Source organism: Tigriopus californicus, chromosome 9, assembly GCF_007210705.1.
Source record: "Tigriopus californicus strain San Diego chromosome 9, Tcal_SD_v2.1, whole genome shotgun sequence".
In the NCBI taxonomy this organism is placed as follows: Eukaryota; Metazoa; Arthropoda; class Copepoda; order Harpacticoida; family Harpacticidae; genus Tigriopus; species Tigriopus californicus.
This window is the reverse complement of record NC_081448.1, coordinates 6,212,897-6,218,896: the sequence shown is the minus strand read 5'-3', so window position 1 is coordinate 6,218,896 and position 6,000 is coordinate 6,212,897.

Sequence of the window (6,000 nt, the reverse complement as noted above, 5' to 3'; positions counted from 1 at the left end):
CAAGGAAATATGCTTTTGCAGTCTGTTTGTCTTATACTGTCTCCCTTGGGGCTGTCACGGGTGGAGTCACTTATATCAAATCGGTGTCTGAATGATTCAAGAAACTAATGATGCCAATAGTTGTTCTGTTTTCAATACTTGTAGACACTCCACTGAGTACTTTCTCTCGCTCACTCAGAATCCACCATTGTTTTGTATATCAATTTAGACTCATTGCTATTAGCCCACAGCACTGCAGACCTGAAATTGCCTGTTCCGGGGAGGACAATTTTGGGTCATTTATGGGCCATGCCTAAATATTCTAGAGCTGCTAGTTTGAAATTACCATCATAACTGACCTCAATCATGACAAACTGTCAAGCCGGATAGCATGCCACATTAAGTTATTAGGTCTCCACATCACAGCCCTTTTAAACTTATTTTTGCGCTTTTTTCACTTTCGAACTTTTTAACTTGTGAGCGACTCTTGGGGGAGGGACGTGGTGTAGCGACTAGCGCAGTTCCCTAGAATGAGAGAGATCCCCGATTCGAATCTATGGTTCACACCGAGCTGTTTGATTATGCTCCATGGATTATGTCATTTTCAGACAGTTTGCTCTTTAAAAGTTCATTAACAATGGCACGTTTAACTTTGGCATCCACACGTAGCCCAAAAAAGATTGTTTTCTAGAGCCACTTAGTTGGCTTATTATGGTTTCTCAGAAAAGGAAATTTAAATACATTTTGGGATCGATTGGTTAACATACATCAATTTACAACCCTTTAAAAGTTGAGGACCGTTTTTTTGCAACCACCCTGTACTCATACTGCACAGAATTAAATAAAAAGTGACTAAAAAATCCCAAACTAGTTAAGTAACTAGTTAAGAAGTTAAGAAGGAAGCAGATAAGGACCCAAATGACAATAAAAGGGCAATAAATTGTCCTAAAATGTGGAAAAATAGCGAGAAAAAGTGGAGAAAGAGTCAAGACAGTAGAACAATGTCTAAAAGTGAAAATTTGGTTGAAAAACAATGCCACCAAAAGGGCCAAAAATGTTCTTTTTTTATATATTTGACTTTTTTTCCTAGGTATTTTAATTACCGTGGGTTGCCACTTGAAAACGGGAAAGGAGTCCAAATTGCAAACAACCAAGACTTTGAATAAACTCGATCTGTTGTTCATAGTGGCTTTAATGCAAGCCCTCATGGTACATTACAGGCACCAAATTTCACACAAATGTGTCAATAAACAGCGCGTTCTCAGTGGTAATAGGGCGTCCAGTCTTGCTGTTTGGACTTGGAACCTGCATGCTCTAACTTTCTGTGATATGTAGTTTTTTGGACAAATTGTGGTGAAATCTGGTTTCATGTAAATGCACCATTACATTATGTAGCTTACAAGTCTCGTTCAATGAGATTGAACAAGAGTTGGGTGTGCCACCTCTGGCTACAACTGTCCATTGAATAAACCGGGCGCTTGTGCACCGTGAGCAAAGGTGGTACAATATTAATAAAGTTAACTTAAAAAAGTGTGAAATACTTTTTTAAATAGATGAAAATTAATAATTTCATCAGATGAAATTAGATGGAAAATGGGAAAATAGAGAGTTCATCAGGGATCAACATTGTGATGAAATTGTATTGTGTCAGTCAGAATTACTGATGGGAACAGACTAAGTAATCACGGTAGGCTGTGGCGCGGTCTACCACTTTACATTTTGATAGCAAGATCAGGGCTTGAGTAAATTGCAACTTTAATTTTAAAAATTCATTTGATCCCATCACTAGTCAGAATCGCTATTTTATAGTCACAAGGAATGAGAAGTTATGAAAGATCATTTTTGACCACCGGGCCCCAGAAAATGACACAAAATCATGCAAAAAAAATAGAAATCTTTGACACATTCAAAAACCTTTATTTCATACGATAACTTGCATGCGTTTGCAACTCGTTTTCACGTCTGATTGTAACCTTGACATGCTGGAAAGGGATTTCCATTGATATGCGAGATAATAATCATTAAAGCTCGGAAAAATAACTTGTTTTTCAAAATACCTGTTTTTTAGTCGATTTTTTTTTTTGGGGGGGGGGGAATAACTAATTTAAAGCAATGCAAATAACTGATCTTTTACTTTCATGTTTCTTTGCAACTCTTTCATATATGAGCAGATTGTCGAAATAGTCCAGACACCTTGAACGCATTTGTCATCCCATGCCATTGAGTTTGATTACAAGGGTAAGAGGTTGTCCATGCTTCTCTTCACACTTGAGAACATGAAATGGCAAATGTGTTTGGAGTGTTGACCATATTGACTTTTCAAAATTCAATCTTGAAAAACTACATTTCAAGAAGAGACCCAGCTAATGAATTACATAGTTTTCTTTTCTGATAACCCCGTTTCCAAGGTATGATTTCATTCAAAATTCCTTGGCTCCAAATCTGACATATGGAAATGTTCTATCCCTTCATGAGTGGCTGGAAACTTATTTTCCAGCCACTCATGAACACAGGCATAAAGTAACCTTTTTGACTTGATTTTTTGATGGGAAATATGCAAGCCAAACAAACTTTCAAACCAGGATTGCCAAGTTTGATCCTTATTTGGTTATTTGGGTCAGAAAAACTGTTAGACCTTACCACAGATCTAAAGTTTGAGTACAAGAAGCTAGGTTGCCAATGGAAAACCTCTGGACATTGAACAGACTACAACAGGCCCAAAAAGAAGCTAGTTTGAAAATTATATGCCTAAATCTTCTCAAAAAAATAGTTAAGTTTTACACAATGCTCCACACATATGCGCCAATCAACCAAGTATGGCAGAGGGAAGGGAAAGGCAAAGAAAATCATGAACAATTCTACCAAAGTACAATCCTTATACGTAAGGTTCAGGCACACAACACATATTTAATCAACATAGATTCTACGAGTGAGCAATTCAAGCTCACAGACCAACCTCCTGTTTATATCCCAAGCAGCTTTCATTGCAGTTTATTTTGTTCTCAAATGAAAGCGATTGGTACTTCTAAACACTGGCAAAAGAAAATAGCCGGAGGAGTGCAAGAACTAGTGAAATGATTTTGTATTGGTTATAAAGTATTGATTTTAATCAACAGCAATTATATTACATTTGTCGCCGCCTTTATGGATTTCCAATTGTACTGACAAGAGAGAATGTTGAGTGGGCCATGCTTGGATTGATGGAAACAATCATCCAATACAAATTACCATTAAGAAGGTATGAAAAAAATATATCATTTCAACTATTCATACCTCATATAATCACATTTTTGGGGGAATTTGCCTCGAATTTAAGTGAGCTTCAGACTTGTTCGCTTCTAAATGTGGCGCACTACTTTAGAGGATAAATGCCTTTAATTTTGTTTTATCATCTTTTTTCAATACAGTCAAGCTTTTCAAGCACCGACCGCGCATTTGGACTGTCTTTCGCCACTTTCTGCCATGGCATTGTTTAGAAAATGGTAGAAATTTCTTTACAGTCGATTTTTTGCCTTCGCTGACTGTTTCCCTTTCCCTAATGAAGAGCTACCTACGTCTCACGATGTAACGAGTGAGACCCCTTCTCTCAATTGTTGTTTGTATCCAAGTGGAACCAACAATTAGGCGTCCCGTACAATGGTGGTAGGGGCTCAGTAGAACGTGATTGCAGTTACTCAGATACAAATCTGATAATCCTCATCCCGCAAACCAATGGATCAAATTGCGTTTTTGCTAGTTGTTCAAAGAATGGGTAGGAAACTTGCACACAGTTTTATGTAACCTTGGTACATAACCCCGGACCTTAATGAGATGAGGCCGAACTCAATGCCTTACGTATGCCAAAGGCTCCAATCCCAATATCCGTTTAATGAAAAATTGGTGTGCTCGTTTGTGGTGGTTGTTGTGGTGTGTTGGAGGGGGGGGGGGAGCAATACACAAGCCTTCCTCATTTCTCTGCCAAGACGCGCTTTCTTTGTTCCCGATTCCTTGTTCCAATCATTTCTGAGGCAATGGTCATAAATTTGTCGGTCAAACCTGGGCTTAGTCCGGCTGGACCAAAATAAATAGGGTGGCAATAATAAAGGAAGTGAACGGATATGAGAGGACTCCATCTTCATCATAAATATCTAATGGAACTAACCATTCCGATTGGCCTTGGACAGCTAGTAGTTCAAAACACTGCAACGTAGTTTCGGTCTCTATGTTTTGTCTGGCTTTTTGTTGGTTTGGGGAGAGCCGTCGTGGAATATGGGTCTCAAGTATCAAACACATTGAGGATGGAACCCAACCCCAAACATAAGTACCACCATGAAAAACCGAGGACATGTTGGTACTGCCTCCAATTCAGGCCTCCAAAGTACCTACGCGCGGCATTATTATAGATGGCAAACCAATACTCGGTACCGTTATCAGTCAACCCTTGTGGAGCTGATTTCAATTCGTTTTAGGCAAGTCATCTACTCGTACGTACACCTTTTTCTTCTTTGAATTGTGATCATTGATGATGCAGTCCCCAGAGACCTGGGCAAGAAAAATGAACGCCCTAGAACTGAAGAGCTGGTTGGCATGGATGGCATCCAACACAAAAAGAGATATTGTCAGTGCAATGCATGATCCTCCCATGGCCATCCGTGTCCCTAGTGAATGGTGGGACTGCGTACAACAGATCTAACTGTAAAGTGGCGCCAGCCACTACTATACACAGTATATACGTATGTGCTAAATCGTTGTTCTAACCGTCGGAGGTATTTGGAGGGGAAGAATAGAATCGAGTTGAAGTGCTGTTGGCGGCTCTAGAAACAATCTTTTTTGGGCTACGGTGGATGCCAAAGTTAAACGTGCCATTGTTAATGAACTTTTAAAGAGCAAACTGTCTGAAAATGACATAATCCATGGAGCATAATCAAACAGCTCGGTGTGAACCATAGATTCGAATCGGGGATCTCTCTCATTCTAGGGAACTGCGCTAGTCGCTACACCACGTCCCTCCCCCAAGAGTCGCTCACAAAGTTAAAAAGTTCGAAAGTGAAAAAGCGCAAAATAAGTTTAAAAGGGCTGGATGTGGAGACCCTGAATAACTTAATGTGGCATGCTATCAGGCTTGACAGTTTGTCATGATTGAGGTCAGTTATGATGGTAATTTCAAACTAGCAGCTCTAGAATATTAGGCATGGCCCATAAATGACCCAAAATTGTCCTCCCCGGAACAGGCAATTTCAGGTCTGGCAGTGCTGTGGGCTAATAGCAATGAGTCTAAATTGAATCAACAAACAATGGTGGATTTCTGAGTGAGCGAGAGAAAGTACTCAGTGGAGTGTCTACAAGTATTGAAAACAGACAACTATTGGCATCATTAGTTTCTTGAATCATTCAAGCACCGATTGATATAAGTGACTCCACCCGTGACAGCCCCAAGGGAGACAGTATAAGACAAACAGACTGCAAAAGCATATTTCCTTGATTTTAAAATTGTGATTTGGAGTGGGTAAGTGCTGGATGGCCGTGTTAGACCGGTTGGGAAACAAGGCCTGAACCATCAAAAACGAAATAAGTGTTGAGTTTTAAGATTTGAACAACCGCGGAACTCTTCACCTAGAATTAAATTGTGTCCCATGATGTTCTGATTTCAAAAAAATACCCTCATATGTCTCGGTCCTTTTTTTGACAAGATATGGCCTGGGCTTCCCTTGGGATACTAATCAAAGACATATCCAAAGAAGATCCTGCCATCAAATTCGAGTATGTCAGCAGGTCTCAAAAGCCGGACTCTGTTATGGTCTGGGCTGCCGTCGCCATCAACGACAAGAAATCGCCGTTTGCCTAAGGATGAAATTGGTTGGTTTGGGGGGGCCCCGTTTTCGTTGCCCTTCTTCTTGAGAAATTCGAAGCGGACATACCCTTTGGCTTCTGGGACTGTGGTGTGATCTTGGCCTTGATTGCCACGGACAGTTCTTGAGGGAACGAAGCCAGAGACAACGAGGAGGACGACAACAACATCAGGGAGGAGCTGATGAGGGATCC